At 50.0% G+C, this 24,415-nt stretch overlaps 2 non-coding genes across 2 annotated transcripts; both read right to left on the reverse strand.

The window, feature by feature from the left end:
* Nucleotides 1–11,254: 11,254 nt before the first annotated feature.
* On the reverse strand, nucleotides 11,255–11,327 carry Trnaf-gaa (transfer RNA phenylalanine (anticodon GAA)). The gene has a single exon. It is a non-coding gene; the product is annotated as a tRNA-Phe (tRNA).
* A 12,402-nt stretch (nucleotides 11,328–23,729) lies between these two features.
* Trnaf-gaa (transfer RNA phenylalanine (anticodon GAA)) lies at nucleotides 23,730–23,802 on the reverse strand. Its single transcript has one exon. It is a non-coding gene; the product is annotated as a tRNA-Phe (tRNA).
* Nucleotides 23,803–24,415: the final 613 nt, after the last annotated feature.

Below are 24,415 nucleotides of genomic sequence, written 5' to 3' on the forward strand. Positions count from 1 at the left end.
GCCGTCGCTTGAATTGGTTACTGGAGCCTCGGGGCCTTCTGGCACCGTCTCAGGGTGGAAATCGTAAAGGCCGCTCCGCCACCGACATTCTGGTGAGGCTGGAGTCGGCCATCCGTACTGCCTTTGCCCGCCGTCAGCACCTGGTCGGTGTCTTTTTCGACATGCGGAAGGAGTACAATACGACATGGCGTCATCACCACCTTTCTACGCTTCATGGATGGGGTCTTCGGGGCCCTCTGCCGATTTTTATCCGCAATTTTCTGTCGTATCGTACCTTCCGCGTGCAAGTCGCGGCCTCATATAGTTCCTCCCACATCCAGGAGAACGGTGTGCCACAGGGTTCTGTTTTAAGTGTCTGCCTGTTTTTAATAGCCATTAACGGGCTCGCTGCGGCGGTGGGAAATTCTGTCTCCGCTTCCCTGTGTGCTGACGACTTCTGCCTTTACTACAGCTCTACTGGCATTGCAGCTGTTGAACGTCAGCTACAGGGCGCTATCCGCAAGGTGCAGTCTTGGGCTGTCGCGCATGGATTCCAGTTTTCAGCTGCCAAGACCCGCGTTATGCATTTCTGCCGGCGCCGAACAGTCCATCCTGAGCCGCTGTGGTGGAGACCCACAGGTTTTTGGGTGTAGTTTTTGATGCCCGGCAGACTTGGCTGCCTCACATTCGGCAGCTTAAACAGGGGTGTTGGCGGCATCTAAACGCTCTGAGATGCTTGAGCCACACCCGCTGGGGCGCCGACCGGTCTACCCTGTTACAGCTCTACCAAGCGTTAATCCAGGGTCGTCTGGATTATGGCTTCGCCTCCCCATCTGCGTTGTGGGTGCTGGACCCAATACTACACAGTGGGATACGACTTGCCATTGGTGCCTTCCGCACCAGCCCTGTGGACAGCATACTAGTGGAGGCAGGTGTCCCTCCCCTGCGGTTACGGCGCCAACGTTTGCTGGCCGCTTATGCTGCCCGTGTTTTTAGCTTGCCTGGGCATCCAAAGTATCGTCTCCTGTCCCCGCAATCGGTCGTCCATCTGCCAGAACGTAGGCCCCAGTCAGGTTGTACGATCGCTGCCCACGTCAATGAGCTTCTCTCCGGGCTTAGGGTTTTGACTATTCCACCTCCTTTTCGGGCCACTTTGCGTACACCCCCATGATGTGTTCCTCGCCCTTGCCTTCGGCTCGACTTGACACAGGGCCCGAAGGACTCAGCCTCTCCGGAGGCTTTCCGCCGCCGCTTTCTTTCCATTCTCGCAACGTATCAGGGCTCTGGCATTGTTTACACTGACGGTTCGATGGTTGCTGGTCATTTCGGTTATGCGCTAACTCTAGGGGACCATTCTGAACAACGTTCCTTGCCAGTTGGCTGCAGTGTTTACACTACTGAGCTGGTGGCCATCTTTCGTGCGCTAGAGTATATCCGCTCCTGCTCAGGTGAGTCCTTCGTTATCTGTAGCGATTCCCTGAGCGGTTTACGAGCTCTCGACCAGTGTTTCCCTCGTTCCCGTCTGGTGATGGCTATCCAGGAGTCCCTGCGTACTCTTGCCTATTGCGGCCGCTCTGTGGTCTTGGTGTGGACCCCAGGCCATGTTGGGATACCCGGCAATGAGAATGTTGACCGCCTGGCGAAAGAGGCCACCAGTAAACCATCTCTGGATGTTGGCCTCCTAGAGACTGATTTGCGGGCAGTCTTAAGCCACAAAGTTTTTGAACTGTGGGACAATGAATGTCGCGAACTGACAATGCATAATAAACTCCGTGCTGTCAAGGAGACGACAGCTGTGTGGCGGTCATCCCTGCAAGCCATTCGCAAGGACTCAGTAGGCCTTTGCCGGCTCCACATTGGCCACTCCCGGCTGACACACAGTTACTTACTGCGCCGGGAGGACCCTCCCGTATGTCGCTGCGGGGCGGCTTTGACGGTGGCCCCCTTTTAGCTGTGTTCAGGCAGACATTTGCGCTGCCTGATACGCTCCCTGGACTTTTATCTGATGACCCTGTTATGGCTGGCTTAGTTTTACGTTTTATTCGGGCAGGGGGTTTTTATCATTTAATCTGAGTGTGTCTGTTTTATTTTATTGTTTTGTGTTGATTCTGGCCTTTGGCCTACGATTTTATACTGATTTTTTAATGTGTTTCTAAGTTGTTGGCTTTTCCTTTTTTATTCAATGGTCGGCCAATCACCGTCACACTCAGTGTGATTTTAGTTCGTTTTGTCTTGTCTTTGTCTAAGTTTCTCTTGTTCTGTATGGTCTGTGATCTATTCTGTTAATCGTTTTTATTCTCTGTGGGTGTTCTTAGTATTTGCAAAAAGGGACCGATGACCATAGCAGTCTGGTCCCTTCAATCCCACAAACCAACCAACCAACCAGCCGTTCATAAGGCAGCATCATGGGCTCTGACTCATGGTTTTCAGTTCTCTGCAGCCAAAACGCAAGTTATGCACTTCTGCAGGCGTCGGACAGTCCACCCTCATCCTGAACTTTACCTCGACGGCCACCTCCTTGAAGTGGTGGACACTAGCTGCTTCTTAGGACTCGTCTTTGATGCCCGGCTCACATGGGTTCCTCATAGTACTCAGCTGAAGCAAAAGTGCTGGCGGCATCTCAACGCCCTCCGCTGCCTGAGCCACACGTCTTGGGGTGCAGATCGCTGCACGCTGTTGCGATTTTACAGAGTCCTTGTGCAGTCCAGGCTTGATTATGGGAGCCTCGCCTATGGGTCTGCATCACCCTCAGTGTTGACGTTGTTGGATCCCATACACCACTGTGGGGTTCGACTTGCAACTGGCGCTTTCCGTATTAGCCCCATGGATAGTCTACTGGTGGAGACCGGGGTTCCCCCGCTGCGGATTCGCCACCATCGACTGCTCGCCGACTATGCTGTCCATGTGCATTGCTCGCCGGGCCATCCCAATCATCGCCTGCTTTTCCCTGCCATGGTCCTCCATCTGCCCGAACGGCGACCTCGGTCTGGGCTTTCCATAGCTGTCCGCATACAGTCCCTGCTGTCAGAACTGGGGTCATTCCCTCTTCTGCCTCCCTTCCGGGTCCGTGCAGCTACGCCTCCCTGGTGTTTGCCCTGGCCGTCCGTCCGTCTGGACTTGGCACAGGGACCCAAGGACTCGGTTCCGCCTGTGGCCCTCCGTCGCCGTTTTCTTGCGCTTCTCGCCTCATTTTCTGGCTGTGAGACTGTCTACGCTGATGGTTCCCTGGTTGATGGTCGCACTGCCTACGCTTTTGCTCACGCTGACCATGTTGAACAGCGGTCCTTGCCGGCTGGCTGCAGTATTTTTACTGCAGAGCTGGTGGCCATATTGCGCGCTCTTGAGCATATGCGTTCCTGCTCCGGTACGTCCATCGTCATCTGCAGTGACTCCCTGAGCAGCCTCCAGGCCATTGACCTCTGCTATACTTCTTCTCCTCTGGTATCCTCTATTTAATAGAGCCATTACCCGCTCTGGTCGTTTGGTGGTCTTTATTTGGACGCCATTTCACGTTGGCATCCCGGGGAACGAACGTGTCTACAGACTGGCCATAGGGGCGATCGACGCAACCAGCTTTGGGGATCGGCCTCCCGGCTCGTGATCAGCAGTTGATGTTGCGCCGGAAGGTGTTTGGGATGTGGACTGATGAGTGGCGTGGCCTGGCATCCCCGAATAAACTGCGGGCTGTTAAGGAGACGACCGATGTGTGGCGCTCCTCCCTGCAGGCTTATCGCAGGGACTCTGTCGTCCTGTGTCGGCTCCACATCGGCCATACCTACCTGATGCACGGCCATCTTTTGCGTCAGGAGGATCCCCCAGTGTCGGTGTGGGTCCCGGCTGATGGTCGCCCACATTTTGTTGGAGTGCACCAGACTGCGCACCCTCCGGCAGTCTTTTAATCTCCCGGTCACTTTGCCTTTGGTTTTATGCGACAATGCCTCCATGGCTGACGTCGTTTTAAATTTTATGGGTGGTAGTCCTTTTTATGGTTCCATTTAGGGAGGTCCTGCACCTTTCCCTTTCTGTGTCTCTTGTCCTCGAGTCTCTCATATTTGGTTGCAGATTTTAGTGTGTAGTCGTATGGTTGACTCTTTCCCTTTTTTTTTTGTTCTCGTGGTCAGTCAAGCAGTCTCCGGCCATCTTCTTTTCTTCTGCTTCTTTCTGTCTGGTGTTCATCTGTACTCTTCTTGTCTGTAGTGTTCGTTGCCACATTTGTGTTCTTTCAGTGCCTGGGGAGGAGTCTCCTTCCCCTTGGAGTTTTACCTGCTACGCAAATTTATGTCTTGCCTGTTTTTGGAAAGGGGGACTGTTGACCTTAGCTGTTTAGTTCCCCCCTAAACATCCCAACAACCACCACCATCTTGTGCAGAGAACGAGACACAAGGAGTGCGCCTCTCCACCGTATGAGAGGCAGTATCTAGCAGATACGCACGGTAAAACATTTGGCTTGCGTTCGCCAATAAACTGCTACACGTCATTGTCTGCAAGCTAAAACGGACACATCTGCACTGCCCAGGGAGGCGACACTTGTGGTGACACCTGGTGGACGCCTGGGAGATGAACTGTGGCTTCTGGGTGCGACTGTAGCGCTGCACTGTGGAACCAAATAACACTGCACATTGCCGGCGACCCACGTGTTTAGTAGTGACGGAGCCGCTATAATGCAGGTGGACGTCCATCCTTTGAGAACGAGAAAACTTCCGCAGTCGGTAGGACTCGAACCTACGCTCCCAGAGAGATTCTGATTTCAAGTCAGACGCCTTAACCACTTTTTTTTTCCTGCACCCTAAGCAGGAATCATACCCCCCTTTTTTTTCTTTTTTCAGACGCCTTGACCGCTTTTTTTTCACGCTCTAACCAACTTTTTTTTTCAGGTATCCTAGCCAATTTTTTTTTCCACCGCTCTATTAAATATTTTTTCCATTATTTGATAATAATTTTCCTTTACTTGTTCTATGTTTTATTTTTGCAATTGTTTTTAAAGTCTTTGTTAAATTTTTTTATGTTTTCTTTTTAAAAAAATTTTTTTTGGCAGTTTTTTTTAAAAAGAAATAATTAAATCCCCTCCTTTGGGGACCGCCGTGAGCAATTATTCAAGAAGAAATAAAAATTAAAGATGTGTCTCATCTCGGATCCAAGTGTATTCTGGTGATCCACGTGCACTGTTGGAGGTAGGTATCGAGACGCAGGCTGAAGTCAGGACACGACGCAGAAGCAGTGGGGCCTCTTCGCGGCACTACAGGTGCTTCGCGCCCCAATCCACCCCCACCCACCTGGTACACTACCCTATTCCCATTTTCTTGAATACAATTTTAAGCATATTTCCAAAGTTCTTGCCATGATTCTTGTATTGAAGAGTTTTGTGAAATTCGATTGCCATATGCATGTTGAATGCGACAGGATCATCATCGCCAAGTTTGTTAATGATATAACTAGAATAATTACCCAGTAACCATCTCACAGTATTATTTTTCGTCTGTGGGTAAAACTTAAAATCAGGTCGATAGATCATCATCGCCTGGACATAGGCGGGAACACTGCGAGTGATAAGTGCGACTTGTTCCTGAATCCAGTTCCAGTTGTGGAGACGTTCCCCACAGGTGCATCTGTGCAGCACGGTATCTATGAGGTCGCAATGAAGACAGTGGTCGGTAGCACTCAGTCCTATCCGGTGGAGTCGCTCATTGGTACTTATGATATTATTGACTGCTTTGTACCACGCAGTACGAGCATCCGAGCTCAAAACAGTGGAGCCAACATTTCGCCATACTGTATCCCATTTGACTCCACTATATTTGTTAACAATCGGATTCTGGCTTTCGTGTTCCCTCCTTTCCGCCAAAATTGCTTTTGCCATTAAAGACTGTGTTTGCCGTAACTGGGGACTAAGGTAGCTATACTCGAGATAATACTCTCTGATATGTTTAAGCCGGTAACAAATAGGTTGAACATTCCGCGGAGATTCATGACTGCGTGGCCGGACAGCATGAAATAACTGTGCCGTAGACCATGAGCGTCATTCTGTATGATTGCCGCCGTACGTGATACGTACAGAGCCAGTGCTTTGCTCCGTATGTCAACCAATCCCATCCCTCCATGCGTAGGGTGAAGCGCTGCTGTTCGTTCAGATACACGAAAGATCTCGCCTTTCCATAGAAAATTCGTAACCTTTGACATGATAGTTTGAGCCACTCCTGCAGGAATAGGAAGAACCTGCGCCGTGTAGAAGGCCTTAGATAAAACACACGTATTAATCAACGTAATTCTGTCGAATTGGTTCAGACTTCTGTGGTAGTTATCAATTACTGCACCGTTGATTTTGTGAGCCACATCCCTCCAGTTTGCTGCCGTCATGTTTAATGTTGACGCCTTCAACATTATCCCTAGAGCTTTAAGTTCACTGACGTGTGTGGCACATGAAATGTGAAAACGATCAAGGCCTCGCAGATTTAAAAACTTGCTTTTCCGTTCATTGATGTGCGCTCCAGACGCCTGACAGTAGGTCTTGAGGACAGCTTCAAGCGTAGTGACGTCAGACTCATCTCTGATAACAATCCCAACATCATCCGCATAGGCTCCTGTTACGGACTTCACTCCTGAGATCGTTAAACTACTAAGATTCGCCTGCAGGTGCGTGAGGAGCGGCTCTAGCGAAATGACGAACAGCAACATCCACAAGGGGCTGCCCTGAGGGACACCTCTGTCGATTAGGAGCCGTTTCGTGAGTTGCGAATTTACTGAAATTTTTGCAGTGAGTCCGAGGGCCACATTTTTTTATTACTGCGATCACGGACGGTAAGAAGCTCAAGCGCCGCAGTGTCTCTAGTAGGTACGTGTGATTGACAAGATCAAATGCCTTAAAAAAATCGAGAAAGAGCAGACTATATCTTACGTTGCCGGCGTCAGCTAGCGCAATAATATCCCTATAAAAGGCGACCGTTTGCAGTATAGTCCGCCGAAAAGCACATGTTTGCTGTTTGCAAAGTATGTTGGAAGTGAGCGGCAGAAGCCTCATCTTAACTGCAGGGGCTACTATCTTGTATTCGGAATTCAGTAGTAATATCGGCCGAAGATTTGTTACAGGTTTTCCACCTCTGGTCTTAGGGAGGAGAACAATTTTACATTCTTTAAACTCTCCTGAAACAGACTGCCCCTGCAAGACCTCGTTCACCATGTCTGTGACCTTCTCTCCTAGTATGTGCCAGTACTTTTTACAAAATTCAATGGGAAGACCGTCAGGGCCAGGGGACTTGTTAGTAGGGGAACTGCAGATGATGTCGAAAACATCTTCATGACTGAAACCCGAAGAAAGACTGTCACTTTCGTCTGCAGTTATCCTCGAAGTAAGAACATCAAGGAGTTGAGAAGCGCTGTCTGCATGGGGAGCGTTTGAAGTATAAGTCCTGACAAAGTAGCTGTAAAGTTCTCTGACGATATCGCGTTGATTTGTGACCGTCGTGCCATCTTCGAGTTCATCAATGTAAGCCCTCCTTCTATTCTTCGCGTGTTTGACAAGGTGATACAATGCCACTGTTTCGTCTGCGCATACAGATTTAACTTTGGATCGAACCTTAAGTCCTTCTAACTGCTCCCGTTTCAGACTGATTAATTTAGCTTTGATCCTCTGAATTTCCTCTATTCTAGTAGACGTGGCATCCGCTCTGTCATACAAATCTCGTAATACGGAGTAATAAAAATTCCATTGTCCTGCGAATTCCAGTAGCCCGTTCAATACCAAAGGACATAAGAACCCTGCGCAGTTTGGGCTTCGCTTTATAGGTCCACCATGCCATAATGCTAGGGAAGGCATGAATAGTGCGGAGGCACTGGTCCCAAGCACGCCTTACGGCCTCCTCCAGATCTGAGTCGGTTAATAATGAAAGATTAAGATGCCACTGATTTTTAAACCAGCGCGTGGGTCGTTGTTGCAAGTTGATACACGCAACCACGCCACTGTGGTCTGAGAAGCTGGTAGGAATGGTTTCTACATTTAATAAGTTAGTTACTAAATTATCAGACACATAAATCCTGTCGATCCTGCTACAGGAATTTCCAACGATGTGTGTGTACCTCACTAAAGTTGGGTACCGAGCTTCCCAGGTGTCCTTGAGTTTAAGATCAGAAACAAGACGGTTTAACTCAGGTGAATAATTAAAATGCGGTGTCTGATCTTTTCTGGACAATACACAATTTAAATCACCTCCAATGATTAGCAGCGGAGGATTGTTCCGCAGTCAATAAATGATATCTTCCTCATAAAAGCGTGCTCTGTCAGCTCTACGAGTACTCCCGGAAGGCGCGTACAAATTAATAACAGTAACGCCAAAAATATTGACACTCAGTCCTCGACCGGATTCTAACCTTTCTATGTGGGCAACTGGAATACCTTCCCTAATTAGGACTGCAGTCCCCACGTTCGTTTCTGGGGAAGAATTGATTATTGCAACAAAACCGGTAAGGTTTATTTGCTGCAAGGCCACCTCTTGTAAAAGGGCGATGTCTGTATCCGACTCGTAAAGATATTGTTGTAGAGCACGCACCTTGACGTCAGAGCGGATCTTGTTAATATTTAACGTCGTTATTTTATATGCCTGTGACATACTGAGACCTATGCATGAAGGGGGAGGAATTAATCATCGCCAACGGTCGGATCGTCATGCCATTCCATTTGTTTATCCGGTTGTAAAGCCAAGTCATGCTCGTTGCGTTTGCCCCCGACATCTTTATTCTTAGTTTTCTTACGGACAACGTTCACATTTGGTTGGATTCTGTTCCTGCGGCGCCCGCTATGAGTCATCTCTGCAGACGGCGGCGTGGGTGGGTCGTGGGGAATGTCAACGGCCGACGACGGTCCCGACACTACGGCCGGAATCACTCGCGGCGTGTCCACCGACGGCGGCCCAGCTGCGGAAGTACTTTCGCTATCAACACGTTTGTTATCAAACTCCACCTGGAGTTGTGTGTTGACATTTTCCGTCACCGACTGCTGTTTATGTTCGCGTTCCGTGTTATGACAACATTCCTGTTGTGTTGCCGTGTTGCGAGCCGCCGCCGTTGGCTGTTCGGCATCCTTAGCCAGAGGCGGGGTCTGTTTACTATCACAACTGTCTACGCTGTGGTGAACCCCTGCAGCGACCTGCTGTTCACATGTCGGTCGGTCCACCGGAACCTATTGCTGTGGTTGGTTGGAGGGCCGACTATCCGTCCCCTGCGACGCCACGACAGCAGCTGAAGGGTCACTATGTGACATTCCAGAGGAAAAATCGTCTACTAGAACAAAACCTTTTAAGAACTTAGTATCAGATCTACGTTCCTGCGAGTCCTGTCTCTTTGATTCTGGTGTACTGTGGGCTTCGTCCTCAGAACTACTACCGTCACAAGTCCCACGGCGTCTGTTGGTAGCAGTGTCTCCGGTCACAAGTGTCGGTTCGTCCGTACTTTTCCGAGGCAGGGTTGGAAATTCCTCAATGCGCACGACTTCCGGTTCATGCAACCCAGGTACACCACTGGCTGTAGCACTTTCTGCCGCTTGATTATCGATAATAATCTTCGCGAGCGTTAACCGTTTCCGTTGCTGTAAGGAATTTTTTTAAGACGAAAACCCGTTTGGGACAATCTTGACGCATGTGGCCACTCTCATTACAGATGTGGCACGTCCAAGTTTGACCAGTGTACGTAACTTGAACCCTGTAGTCGCAAACCATAATATGGGAAGGAATATCGACTTTTACATGCATGTCTACTGACCTAACACCACTGAAACATTGCAACCGATGCTGGCTAGACCAGCGTTCATTTTGAATCTGTTTGACATCCCCATACTTGCTTAACACATCTTTCAGATAACAATTTTCAACTTCCGGGGGCAGATTAAAGATACGTATATTTTTATATTCTACGTAGGCGTTAGTAACGGTGACGGTACTTACAGAGTTATCCCGATGTCGGAATTCAACTCGTCCGCCATGCTTCAGGAGTATCTTATCCAGCAACACAGGGTTCAGTAATTTGACAAAAAAACAATACTGCTCCATGTCGTAATACGCAGTGTGCGCCTGATCAGAATTGATACCAATAACGTCCACTATCCGCTCATGAATCTCCAGCGATGTCGGTTGTACGTGACGGGTTGACATTCCAAATTCAAAGCGGAGGGCACTTTTCCTGGGAAATAACCTGGCCATATCAGAAATTAACAAGCGGTCGAGACCGCTAAATAATAGCAACGAAAACGGTTAGAAACTCCACCACAATCAATGGTAAATAATCACTGCACTTCCAAAAGAAAGTAGAAACAACACAAATACACAACTCGTAAACACACCAGTTAACAGCGCTCTCAGCATGTCCGAATAGCACCGTGTCTCAAGCGTGACTGCGAGCTATTTCGGCTGACGTGCATATGGCTGTTTTGCATGTCTTGCTTCACCTCTGCCTCGTTGCTAATTCCACTGTCATCTTCGTCTCATAAGACAGACCGCTGAAAGGCGAGCAGCCGAAGCAGTGAAGTACCACACACATTTCTTCTGCTTCCATCACCATAACAAGCAAGCATGTCGACTCGATTCATGTAATATTGGTTTCGCTGACTTCACGCTGACGCTAGAAAAACTGTGCTATATCGATGCCAGCTGCAACTCTTGTGCAGAGAACGAGACGCAAGGAGGCGTGCGCCTCTCCACCGTATGAGAGGCAGTATCTAGCAGATACTCACGGTAAAACATTTGGCTTGCATTCGCTAATAAACTGCTACACGTCATCGTCTGCAAGCTAAAAAGGACACATCTGCACTGCCCAAGGAGGCGACACTTGTAGTGACACCTGGTGGACGGCTGGGAGATGAGCTGTGGCTTCTGGGTGCGACTGTAGCGCTGCACTCTGGAGCCAAATAACACTGCACATTGCAGGTGACCCACGTGTTTAGTAGCGACGCAACCGCTATGATGCAGCTGGACGTCCATCCTTTGAGAACGAGAAAACTTTCGCAGTCTGTAGGACTCGATGCTACGCTCCCAGAGGGGATCTGATTTCAAGTCAGACGCCTTAACCACTCGGCCACGTCTGCACTGCATGCCATACTGTTTGGAAATCTCTTTTCTGCTCAAATTGTGGCATCTGCTTGTTGCTCCTGAGAGAGTTGTCTACTATGTCCCTCTTACGGCAAGCACTAGACAATCAGAACAGCTACAGGACGGAGTAATTCATGTCCTTAGCGGTAGTTGGATTGTCACAAAGGCAGAGCAATTCCATTGGCGTCAGCTTCAAAAAGAACACATGCCGAAACCCGGGATCGAACCAGGGACCTTTAGATCTTCTGTCTAACGCTCTCCCAACGGAGATATTTCGGCTGATGTGCAGTATCGCTGTTTTGCATGTCTTGCTTCACCTTTGCCTCGTTGCTAATTTCACTGTCATCTCCGTCTCATAAGACAGACCGCTGAAAGGCGAGCAGCCCAAGCAGTGAAGTAACACACACATTTCTTCTGCTTCCATCATCATAACAAGCAAGCACGTCCACTCGATTCATGTAATATTGACTTCGCTGACATCACGTGACGCCACGCTGACGCTTTTTTTTTCCTCAATTGTGATTATTATCACCTTACACAAGGCGGGCTGTCAGCAGCTCAGTATGCCGCTCATCAGCCTTGAGGTTTACAATAAGTAATACATAGAGGGGGCACAGAGAATACAATAAAAACGGCGGGCAAAACAATGTAGTCACTAAAAAACAAAAAACATGGAGCTGTTCACGCTGGACGAGAAAACATCACTGACACTAGTTGACACAGCGCACAAAACATGGATGATGGCGACGGTACACGTGAACAGTGGCGGCGTGACGGCGAACAAACACTAAATACAAACGAAGGCACACTCACGAGACACTGATGGCGATGACCTCCGGCGCGCGAATGTTCACTGTGCGTGTGCGAGTCCGGGGACCTGCCAAGAGATGAGGAGGAGGAAGGGGAGTGGGAGAGCGAGAGGGGACAGCAGAGATGCCACGGGTAGGGGAGATAGGGGGAGGGAGGAAGGGGGAGGGGAAGCCCGGGGGAAGAGGGTTGGAGGGAGGGGACGGGGAAAAAGGAAAGAGAAGGGAAGGGAAGAGAATGGAGGGATGGTGCCTAAAGGAAAGGACACTGGAAGTGGGGGGTGGGGCAGGGTCAAAGTTGATCGGAGGGGTAGATGGAGGGGAGGAGGACATCATCAGGGAGGGGGAGCTGGTGGAAGCCACCTTGGGAGAGGGTAAGGAGGGTTGAGGGATGGAGACCGGGTGGGACATGGGAATACAGGCACGGCAGCGGGCGGGGGTGGGAGAGGATCGGGGAGACTAGCGGGTGAGGAGGATCGAGTTTACGGGAGGTGTACAGGATCTGTATTCTTTCAAGGAAAAGGAGGAGGTGGGGGAAGGGGATGAGATCGTACAGGATCCGAGTGGGGGAGGGGAGATGAATGCGATAGGCGAGGCAGAGAGCATGGTGTTCAAGGATTTGGAGGGATTTATGAAAGGTAGGGGGGGCGGAGATCCAAGCTGGATGGGCATAACAGAGGATAGGGCGGATGAGGGATTTATAGGTGTGGAGGATGGTGGAGGGGTCAAGACCCCACATACGGCCGGAGAGGAGCTTGAGGAGACTGAGTCGGGAGCGTGCCTTGGCTTGGATTGTCTGGAGGTGGGGAGTCCAGGAGAGGCGACGGTCGAGGGTGACGCCAAGGTACTTAAGGGTGGGAGTGAGGGCGATAGGACGGCCATAGATGGTGAGATAGAAATCAAGGAGGCGGAAGGAAGGGGTGGTTTTGCCTACAATGATCGCCTGGGTTTTGGAGGGATTGACCTTGAGCAACCACTGGTAGCACCAAGCGGTGAACCGGTCAAGATGGGATTGGAGAAGGTGTTGGGAGCGCTGCAGGGTGGAGGCAAGGGCAAGGAAGGCGGTGTCATCGGCAAACTGGAGAAGGTGGACGGGGGGTGACGGCGGCGGCATATCCGCCGTGTACAAAAGGTACAGAAGGGGGTAGAGAATGGAGCCTTGGGGCACACCGGCGGATGGGAAAAAGGTGTAGGAATCTGTGTTATGTATGGTGACATAGGAAGGACGGCGGGAGAGAAAGGAGCCGATCAGACGGACGTAGTTAATGGGAAGGGCGAAGGTTTGGAGCTTGAAGAGGAGACCGGAATGCGATACGCGGTCATAAGCACATTCGAGGTCCAGGGAGAGGACGATTGCGGAGTGACGGGAATTAAGCTGGTCGGAATGTAGATGAGTGAGGTGTAGGAGAAGGTCGTCGGAAGAGAAGGACGGCCGAAAGCCACCCTGGGTAACGGGAAGGAGGCGGTGCTGGCGGAGATGCTGGTGGATGCGTCGGGTGAGGATAGATTCCAGGACCTTGCTGAAGACTGAGGTAAGGCTTATGGGATGGTAGGAGGAGACGGCGGACGGCGGTTTGCCAGGTTTAAGGAACATGAGGATACAGGAGGTTTTCCACAGGTCGAGGTAGTAACCAATGGACAAGACTACATTGTAGAGCCTGGCTAGGGTGGAGAGGAAAGAGACAGGAGCTTCACGAAGGTGACGATAGATGACATGATCGTGACCAGGAGCGGTGTTGCGTTTTTTGCGGAGTGTAGCAATGAGATCCTGTGTAGTGATAGGGGCATTGAGTTCCGTGGGTGCAATGTTGTCCAAGTACTGGAAACCAGGAGCGAGGGGAGGGACAGAGGTGTCAGTTCGATCGCGGATATCCGGGAAGAGGGAGTAATCGGACTGGGGATCATTGGGGATGGAAAATACATCGGAGGGGTAGGAGGCAAAGTGATTGACCTTACTAAGGGTGTCAGGGAAAGGGTGATCATCATGGAGAAGTGGATAGTAGGGGGAGGGTTTAGTTCCGGTAAGGCGATGGAAGGCTGACCAGAACTTGGACGAGTTGATAGGTAGGGTAGCATTTAAACGGGTGCATGTCTGTCGCCAGTCCCGGTGTGTCTTAGCCACGAGCAAATAACGAATGTGTCGCTGGAGTTGCCGGTGGCGTCGTAGTGTGTGCGGGTCACGCGTGCGGAGGAAGGCACGGTAGAGACGGCGGGATTCCTGGAGGAGGAGGACGGCCTGTGGGGGTAAGGTAGGACGGTGGGGGTGAATGGCGACAGTAGGGACGTGGGCCTCCACGGCCTCAGACAAGGTCTGCTGGAGAAATGAGGCGGCATGGGTGACATCATCGGGGTGGTGGTAGGTGAAAGGGTGGCTATCGACCTGGGTGGAGAGGGTATCCCGGTAGGCATTCCAGTTGGCACGGGAATAGTCATGGACGTACTTAGGGGTAGGGTCATTACGAGGGTCGGGGCGGGGGCGACGACCGTCTGAAAAGGTGAGGAGGACAGGGAGATGGTCGCTACCAATAGGCTCCAGGACATCCACCGTTATGCGGCCAAGGAGGTTGGGGGAGGAGAGGATATCATCGGGACTGGAGTTGGATTCGGGACGGGTGTGCTGGGGGTGGGAATGAGGTCGCCTTGAAGGGAGGAGAGGAACCGATGCCACTGCCGTAACTGGGCAGCGAAACGGCTATGGATGTTGAGGTCGGCGGCGATCACGTAGGAGTAGAAGGTACGGTCGATGTGGGAGAGGAAGTCGAAGGGAATCGTGGCGTTGGGGAGGACGTAGATGGTGGCACAGGTAACGGTAAGGCCGGGGAAGAAGAGACTAAGGATCAGGTGTTCGGTGGGGTCGGGAAGGAGAGCCTGGAGCCGAACGGGGATCTGGTGGTGGTGCCCAATTGCAACTCCGCCACGCGCAATCGGGAGGGGATTATCGGAGTGGTGGAGGAGGTAGGGCGAAGTGTGGATGGTGTGGTGGGGTTGCAGGAAGGTTTCATTGAGGAGGAAGGCATCCACGCGGTGGGTGAGAAGGGTGTGCAGGAAGAGGTTCTTGTTGGCGGGAAAAGAGCAGATGTTGTTGAAAAGGATATGGTGCTGCCGCGCCATGACAGGGATTTAAACGAGGGTGTCAAGACGGGAGAAGGTGAAATGGGCCTGGTTGTTGGAGTAGGTGGCGTACATTTTGAGTTGGAAAACGGAATGGGCGGCGAGGGAGATCTGTTGGAGGGTGTGCGGGCGCTGAAAAGGATGAACATTCTGAAGGACGAATGTGAGGAATCTGATGATGTCCTCAGCGGTAGGGGGTGCGCAAAGGGAGTTGCCAGGAGGGGTCGGGGCGTCCAGAGGGCGGACAGGAACGGTGAGTTCGGGAGTGGTAGGAGGGGGTTGGGCCTTACACTTCTGGGAGTAGGTAGGATGAGAGAGGTTACAGGTATTACAGGAGGGGGGGGGGGACTGGGGATTGGGACACCGCCATAAAAAGTCGGCTTGCCTACAGTGCGGGCAGGTGGATGCCTCGCAGCTCTCAGATGTTGGGTGCGCATTATACCACAAGCGCCTTTGGCAGTGGAGGGATTGAGGAGGGGAACGGGAGGGGTCAACTTTATAACGTTGGTTAAAAAGGAGGGCACCCTCCTTCAGGAGACGGTCTAAGGAGGGGGCGTGCTCAGAAAAAACCCGCATAACGCCGGTAGGGCCAGCAGCGTTGTGGATGCGATGAACCACATGCACCTCCAGATGGGGATGGGCCGGAAGCTCCACCAACACCTCCTCCTCCGTGATCGCCGGACTGAGCCGAGTGATCACGGCGGTGAGGGTCGGCGGGCGATGCGGGGGTTGGGGTTGGTGGGAGGGAGGTGGGGAAGGAGCAGGGATGAGGGAGACATGAGGGCCAAAGCGGGTGACAGGGATGCGGGAAAGGAGGTCTGTGTGGAGGGTAGGGCTGGGGGAGGAGATGAGCACCGAATCACGGCGAGGAGTGAGGAGGGAGATGGGGGCACCAGGACAATTCTGGCGAAGGAAGAGGGTAAGGTTCCGGGCTTCAAGGAGGGAGGGATCAGGATGGGAGGGAGGTAGTGGTAGGAGGAGGGGATAGAGGAGGAGGGGGCAGGGACGGGTGGGGAGACATCCATGGCATCATGGGTGGGGAATGGGGGACGAGGTGGAGCCTTTTTGGGAGCAGAGGAGGCAGAGGTGCCACTGGGGCGCTTAACGGCGGCGGAGGAGGTGTGGGGGATGGGAACAACTGGAATGTGACGGGGAGTGGCAGGTCCTGGGGCTGGAGGCGGCGCCAGAGATGGTGAGGGCGATGGCGAAGGCGACGGTGAAGATGATGACGAGGACGATGTAGGTGAAGGTGAAGGGGAGAGTGGAGCGTGGACCTGGCGGGGGCTGCAGAAACTGAAGGAGCAGAGGGAGGGAGTGGAGGGAAGGGATCAGAGGAGGCACGGGAGGGAGGAGCCGGGGATGGGGCGGCAAATAGGGAGGGAGATGAGAGAGTGAGGAGTGGGGGGATGGACGGAGGGGGGAGTGAAGCGGCACACCACGTGATAGTGGTGGCAGCAGCGGAGGGGGAGGTGTATATAATGGCAGTGGTGGTGGCTGTAGAAGAGGTGGTGGGGGTTGACATTATGATAAGGGGGAAAAAAACACAGTACTAGACAAAGGAGCAAACGAGAGGTGGGCAGGGCGACAAGAGACACAGAGGAGACAGGGACGGAGAATGATGAAGGAGACTGGGGCCTAAGCCTCACTTTGCTGCCGCTGGGGGGGGGGGGGGGCAACCCGGCTGGCGGGCTGGTGGGGACGCTTCTGCTGCTGCTGCTGGCGGATGGTGGGGGCAGCTAGGACCACTGCTGGCCGCTGGCTGCGACCGCTGGTGGCTGCGACCGCTGGTGGCTGCGACCGCTAGTGGCGGGGACCGCTACTGGCCGCTGGATGCTGGCTGCTGGATGCTGGCTGTTGGCTGCTGGCTGCTGGCTGGGGCCGGCGCAGGCGAGGACCGCTGCGTGCTACGGACAGGGACGCTGCTGGCTGCTGGCGTAGACCACTGCTGGCTGCTGGCGGGGACCACTGCTGGCTGCTGGCGGGGACTGCTGCTGGCGAGTACCGCTGCTGGCTGATGGCGGGAACCGCTGCTGACAGGGACAGCTGCTGGCTGCACTGCTGCACGCCGACGGGCTGGCTGGCAGGAACCAGCAACACCTATCGCTTCGATTGGTACCAGAATAGCACAATCAAATGGCTATATTCAACTGAATGACCGCCAGAGATGCACGCTGACGTTAGAAAAACTGTGCTATATCGATGTCACCTGCAACTCTTGTGCAGAGAACGAGAGGCAAGGAGGCGTGCGCCTCTCCACCGTATGAGAGGCAGTATCTAGCAGATACTCACGGTAAAACATTTGGCTTGCATTCGCTAATAAACTGCTACACGTCATCGTTTGCAAGCTAAAACGGACACATCTGCACTGCCCAAGGGGGCGACACTTGTAGTGACACCTGGTGGACGGCTGGGAGATGAGCTGTGGCTTCTGGGTGCGACTGTAGCGCTGCACTCTGGAGCCAAATAACACTGCACATTGCCGGCGACCCACGTGTTTAGTAGTGACGCAACCGCTATGATGCAGCTGGACGTCCATCCTTTGAGAACGAGAAAACTTTCGCAGTCTGTAGGACTCGAAGCTACGCTCCCAGAGGGGATCTGATTTCAAGTCAGACGCCTTAACCACTTTTTTTTTAAGTCCGACGCCTTTTCAATTTTTTTTACGCCTTAACCACTTTTTTTACGCCTTAACCACTTTTTTTCCGTTACACCATTTTTTTATTTTTTTTTTTAAATCGCGCATTTCCGGTACCGGGAATCGAACCCGGGCCTCCTGGGTGAGAGCCAGGTATCCTAGCCACTTTTCTTTTTTCGTCCCTTTTTTGTGAAAGCCAGGCATCCTTGCCACTTTTTCTTCATTAGTATTTTTTTTTTATCCATCCTAGCTGAAGCTTTTCAGCAGGTGGCGGGAAGGGGGGGGGGACAAGGAGGGCAGGGGTCGTATAACACGAGGCCTGGCCGCAATGGCCCCACCCGCCTCTCACTGATTTACTTCGTCAACAGAGACTGTGTTGGAAATACTCTCAAAATCTGTATGTGTGATACCTTAGCTGGTTTTCTGTTAGTTTTTTGTTTTTTATTCTTTTCATTTTCTTGAAAGTTTTTAAAATTATTGTTTCTTCTTTTATTATGTCCCATGTCGAAAGCAGGATGCATATCCCTTTTTGTTTAAGATCAAATCTAATTTTTAAAAAAATACGGGTCTAAATCCATTAAACAAAGAAACTTCGACTTCACAGTAATACATGTTTAATTTGGTTGTTCACTCGTAAGCTCATGTAGAACTAAGGTGATATTTGCCTCAGTAACGAGATAAAGCACCTCACCTGTGAAGATCGTTGTCAGTGGGTGTCTGAGATCAATTTGAACATGACTGACGCTGAGACTGGAACTCGTCACAGTTGTCTGCTTGGTAGGGACAGATGAGAGGGGCTGCTGCATCATCAACAGACTAACCGATCCCTTGTTTTTCAAAAACAATGTCCAACATATTGCCAAAGATTTTTTTAAAATTTCCCATTTGTTTTATTCTCCAATAAGCAGTATGCATGTATGCCAAAAATTCGACTAGGTTGTCGCCGTCCCGTCTGGTGATGGTTTAATGCACGTAATTTGCCAATATCCACATCATTGTAGTATTCTTAGCCATAGGATAGTAGTCCATATCTGGGTTCGTGATGATAGTGGTCGAGATACTCGCTGGCGAGCTTCTCGATAATAATGCGAGTTTTTCCCTCACCCATTGCCAGTTGTTTAAGTGTCCGCAGCAGGTGAAACGATGAAACAAAGTGTCGATTAAACCACACATAACACATTTGTCAGAGGGATGTAAGCCTATTCTGTGTAATTTGTCATTAGTGGCAATGGTACGTTCACCACCTGGTACCAAGGTGGTGCAACATCCCATGTATGGATCCTAAGACTAACGTTCCTCCATAGGGTCTTCCAGTTACAAGATGGATTTTTTGCCTCAATTGTGTTACATTTACGCATCTTAGTCCATTTCTGCATGACTTCATTCGTTGTCAAATGCGGGTTTCGTAAGATGCTTTCGCCTACACAACTTGTTACAATGAAACATTCTCGTACATGTTTCAGCTGGAAGTTTATGTTGCTGACGTCGACGGGCGGGTGCATGTTCCGGGGCGAACGACGTGGAACAGACTTGCAGTTATGTTTGGGTCGTGACTGTATACTAGGCGCGAAGTTCGTTTCAGAAAAAGGGCGGTGGCTTTTTTATGGATGTCAGCGATCCCTAACCCGCCGTCGGGTCGTGATTTTGTTAGCGTGGCACTGTCGTGTTTAAAAATATGCCCTTTCCACACGAATCTGCTAGCTATTTGCAACATTTTTCTGGCCTGAACTTTAGGTATGGGAAATACTTGTGCCAAGTAGTATGCTTTGGAGAAAATACATATATTGACAGTCTTGATCCTTTCTATCAAGTTCGCAGAGCGCCAGTTGTTTTCAACAATGAGACCATGCATGCTGTTCGTAACTGCTTTCCAGTTTTTCGCCGCCATTTTAAGAGGACATTTGTCGACGATGATACCTAGTGACTTAGGATTGTCCACTTTTTAGGCCCAGGGTATGGATACATGTTCAAGACCTCTCAAGTTAACCAGTTTGCATTTTCCTTCATTGAGTTTAGCTCTAGACACCTTACTGTAGTTGTCGATTTCCGTTTTAATCGTCTTTACGTCGTTTACACAACGAATAACTGCTGTGACATCATCGGCATAGGCACGCACTGCAAAACGAGCTCTTGATATAGATAGACCTGGTAATGTGTACTCCAGTTTTCTGAGGACAGGTCCCAGAGAAAAGGCAACGAGCAACATCGAGAGAGGACTTCCCTGTGGGACCCCTCTCTTAAGTGTAATCGGTATTGTCGACTGGCCGTTAACACACAATCGGGTGGTAATGCCTGTGATGACATTGCGGAGTATGGTTACTGCTATGTTATCTAATCCAATCCTTTCCATGATCTGGAGTATGTAACGGTGACTCACACGATCAAAAGCCTTAGAAAGGTCGACAAACAGTAGGGCACAGTTGATGTTGGTCGCCGCTGTGATCGAAATTACGTCCCTGATTTCACCTATTGTCGTCGTTACGCTTCTGCCAGGGATGCAAGACTGATGATTTTTGATGACATGCCGGGCTATCAAGATCAATCTACTGTTTATCGCTCTGGCAATAGTCTTATAATCAAAATTTAGCAGCATGATAGGCCGGAAGTTATCAAATTGCCTGTGGCCTCGTTTCGGTATGAGCACTGTTCTACCTTCTTTCAACTCGTCCGGTATTCTGTGGCCTCGAAAGACTTCATTAATAATTTCCGTAAGGGTGGGTCCAATGAAATGCCAAAATTTGTGATAGAATTCTTTGGGGAGACCATCTGGACCAGGGGATTTGTTTGCAGGGAAACCGACAATTAAGTCGAAGACATCTGAAACTGCGAAATCGGCAAGAAATTCATTGTTGTCTTCTGCTGTTAAGTTACTGCCCAGAGTCTGAAGGAAATCAGACGTCAGACTTTCATCAAGTGGATCGTCTGAGTATAATTCACTATAACAGTGATAAAAACCCTGAACAATGTCCTTTTGGTGCACGAGATGATCACCGTTTGGGGTAGCTAGTTCGTCAATGAAGGTCCGCACACGATTGGAACGGTGTTTGATGAGATGGTATAAGGAAGTCATTTCTCTATCACTAACATATTTGGTATTAGCTTTAATTTTTAGGCCATCTAATTGCCTTCGCTTAATGCTTAACAGCTTCGCTTTGACTCTCTGGATTTGGGCAGCGTAAACGTTGGAGTCATGAGATTTGTCATATAATTCTCTTAAAACGATATAATAAAATTCTGTTGTCCTCTTGTTATCCGTCGCTTTCTGATAGCAGTAAGAGATCACACATTGTCGCAGTTTTCTTTTAGCTGTGTGTGTCCACCACTCTAGTTTAGTTCTGTGCTTGTTAATGGAGCGGAGACAAAAATTCCATTTTGCACAAATGGCATCTTCAAGCTCCAGGTCTTGAAGATGAGAAGTGTTAAGCATCCACTGCCCTTTGAACTTTTTTGTTGGTTGCTTGTCCAGATTTAAGATGACAGCATGGGCACAATGGTCAGAGAAGGGAGCTGGAATAACTTCAGTATCAAGAACACGGTTGCTGATGTGAGACGATATATAGATGCGATCAAGTCGACTACTTGAAGTAGGGGTAAAAAAAGTAAATTTAACCAGGGTAGGATGCAGAATTTCCCACGTATCTTTCAGCCGAACCTTGGTGATGAGTTCGAGAAGTTCATGACAGTAATTAAAGTGTGGCCTCTGATCCTTCTGATGGACCACGCAGTTAAAATCACCACCTAGGACAATGTCAACGGGCTCCTTTCGAAACAAATAAATGACTTCATCTTTAAAATAGGCACTTCTCGCTGACTTGTAACTGCTGCCGGAGGGTGCGTACACATTGACAACTGTGACATCAAAGATTTTGCAGCTAATACCGCGACCAGATTCACGTTTTTCGACTTCTGTGACGGGGATACCATTACGGACTAGCATGGCCGTGCCTGTATGAAGTTCGTGAGCTACGTTTTCAATGGATTAGAAACCAGGAATATCATGATTTTTGACTGCCACTTCCTGTAGTAGAATGATGTCTGCTTCATATTCGTAAACGAATTACCGCAGCATTGCTACTTTAAGGTCGGATTGCAGTTTGTTAATATTTATGGTTAACAGTTTATAGGCTTGAGACATGTCTACATTAGGCTTAACTTAGACATTGAGGACGGTCAGTGTGTCATACGAACTACATCACAGAAAATATTGAAAAAACCATACGGAACAAAACAGAAAAACAACCTATAGAGGCCTTCCGTCCTAAAGCAACGTCACTATGCCGTAAACAAGTATCCATTAATCGTTACTACTGTGGGGGTGGATCTCGCCGACACTTTTGGTTTGACTGCCGTCAAGTTCCTCACGTACTATTTCGTACCCGATATTCTTCTGTTTCAAATCTGATTTCCGTGGTTGCGACTGTTGTGATTGCGATAGATTACGAGAAGTCGAAAGATTAGGCTGCGGTTTGAGTTTGCGTCGTACTGTGGGGTGAGACGCCGATAGTGTTGTCGAGTCATCGGCCTTCTGTGTTGCTGTTTCCGTCCGACCGACACTCGTGAGCTGTTGTTTGGTAACAGCTTTCTCCTGGTTGTTTCCACCTGAGGCTTGTTGTCGTAGTTTGTTGTGGAGCCGATGTTTACCCGCCACTTCCTCATGTTGGTCGAGTTGAGGCGGCTGTCGTGCAACGCCGGTGACACTCAAAGTTGTTGTCAGTTGCTGTTGGTCGGTAGGATCCTCCGATTCCACATCCTATTTGTTGGCGGCAGGTGGTACTGCAGGATCAATCTGCATACAATAGGCTGCTACTAAATCTCCGTCAGCTGAAGGTCGTGGTTTTCTGATTGTGGGAGAGGTGCGAGATAATTCATCTTCTGAATGATCATCGCTTCGCTCCAGTGGCCTTTTTTTATTCTGTAAATCACTGTCAGGGGGAACAGATTCGAGATTCTTCGGGGCTACTATAGGTGGAAAATCAGTGACACTGCAAGGAATGTCAGGTGAAATTTCCTTAGCAACATTATCTTCAGGTTGGACAGATGTACCGCTTGCCATAACTTCACTGAGTGTCAATTTGCGTCGCTGCATGAGGTTAGTTTTTAAGACAAACACACGGCGGGGACAATCCTGCCGAAAATGACGTGACTCATTACAGACATGACATGTAGGGACCCGTCCAGTATAAATAATGTGACCTTCAACGGAGATATGTGACGGGATATTAGTCTTAACTTCCATTTCAACCGACCTTATTCTATTAAAGCATTGTAATTTATAATGCGGCGACCAGCGTTCATTAATGATTTCTTTAACATCCCCATACTGAGACAGAGCAACCTTAATTTTTTCGTTTTCAAGTTCAATGGGTAAATTAAGAACTCGAACAGTCCGATATGTAGTATCAGCCCTTTTGATAGAAACCATACTCTTAGTGCCGTCCCTATGGAGAAACTCGACTTGGTTGCCAAACTTATCGCGAATTTTATCAACCATTAACGGATTGAAGAACTTAACAAACACGCAGTAGTTGTCGGAACCAAGCTGAGTAGTATGAACAGAATCCGGATTAATGCCAATTACCTCTGTCAGCCAGTCGTGCACCTCGAGAGCAGACGGTTGAACTCGGCAAGTTTCCTTTTCAAACGAAAAAACCAGGGTGGTCTTCCTGATGGAGGCAGCCATGTTGTGCAGCACCGGTCGGATTACGGTCAAAACCGAAAATCCGTAGAACGACGAATATCCGAAGACGTAACAAATACACAAAACCGGTGTAGAACAGATCTCAATTTAAACACTAAACAGAAAGCAGTACACACGAAACGGTAAACACTAGCGTAAGCGCTGTGTTCACGGAGCGCCGGCTAGTACGTCCGTACGCGACGGCAGCTAGAGCCAGAATGTAACCACTCGGCCACGACTGCACTGCATGCCACACTGTTCGGAAATCTCTTTTCTGGTCAAATTGTGGCATCTGCTTGTTGCTCCTGAGAGAGTTGTCTACTATGTCCCTCTTACGGCAAGCACTAGACAATCAGAGCAGCTACAGGACGGAGTAATTCATGTCCTCAGCGGTAGCTGCATTATCACAAAGGCAGAGCAATTCCATTGGCGTCAGCTTCAAAAAGAACGCATGCCGAAAACCGGGATCGAACCAGGGACCTTTACATCTTCAGTCTAACGCTCTCCCAACTGAGCTACTTCGGCTGACGTGCAGTATGGCTGTTTTGCATGTCTTGCTTCACCTTTGCCTCGTTGCTAATTTCACTGTCATCTCCGTCTCATAAGACAGACAGCTGAAAGGCGAGCAGCCGATGCAGTGAAGTACCACACACATTTCTTCTGCTTCCATCATCATAACAAGCAAGCATGTCGACTCGATTCATGTAATATTGACTTCGCTGACGCCACGCTGACACTAGAAAAACTGTGCTATATCGATGCCAGCTGCAACTCTTGTGCAGAGAACGAGACACAAGAAGGAGTGGGTCTCTCCACCGTATGAGAGGCAGTATCTAGCAGATACTCACGGTAAAACATTCGGCTTGCGTTCGCTAATAAACTGCTACACGTCATCGTCTGCAAGCTAAAAAGGACACATCTGCGCTGCCCAGGGAGGCGACACTTGTAGTGACACCTGGTGGACGGCTGGGAGGTGAGCTGTGGCTTCTGGGTGCGACTGTAGCGCTGCACTCTGGAGCCAAATAACACTGCACATTGCCGGCGACCCACGTGTTTAGTAGTGACGCAACCGCTATGATGCAGCAGGACATCCATCCTTTGAGAACGAGAAAACTTTCGCAGTCGGCAGGACTCGAAC

Source organism: Schistocerca serialis, chromosome 1 (genome assembly GCF_023864345.2).
Source record: "Schistocerca serialis cubense isolate TAMUIC-IGC-003099 chromosome 1, iqSchSeri2.2, whole genome shotgun sequence".
NCBI classification, from domain to species: domain Eukaryota; kingdom Metazoa; phylum Arthropoda; class Insecta; order Orthoptera; family Acrididae; genus Schistocerca; species Schistocerca serialis.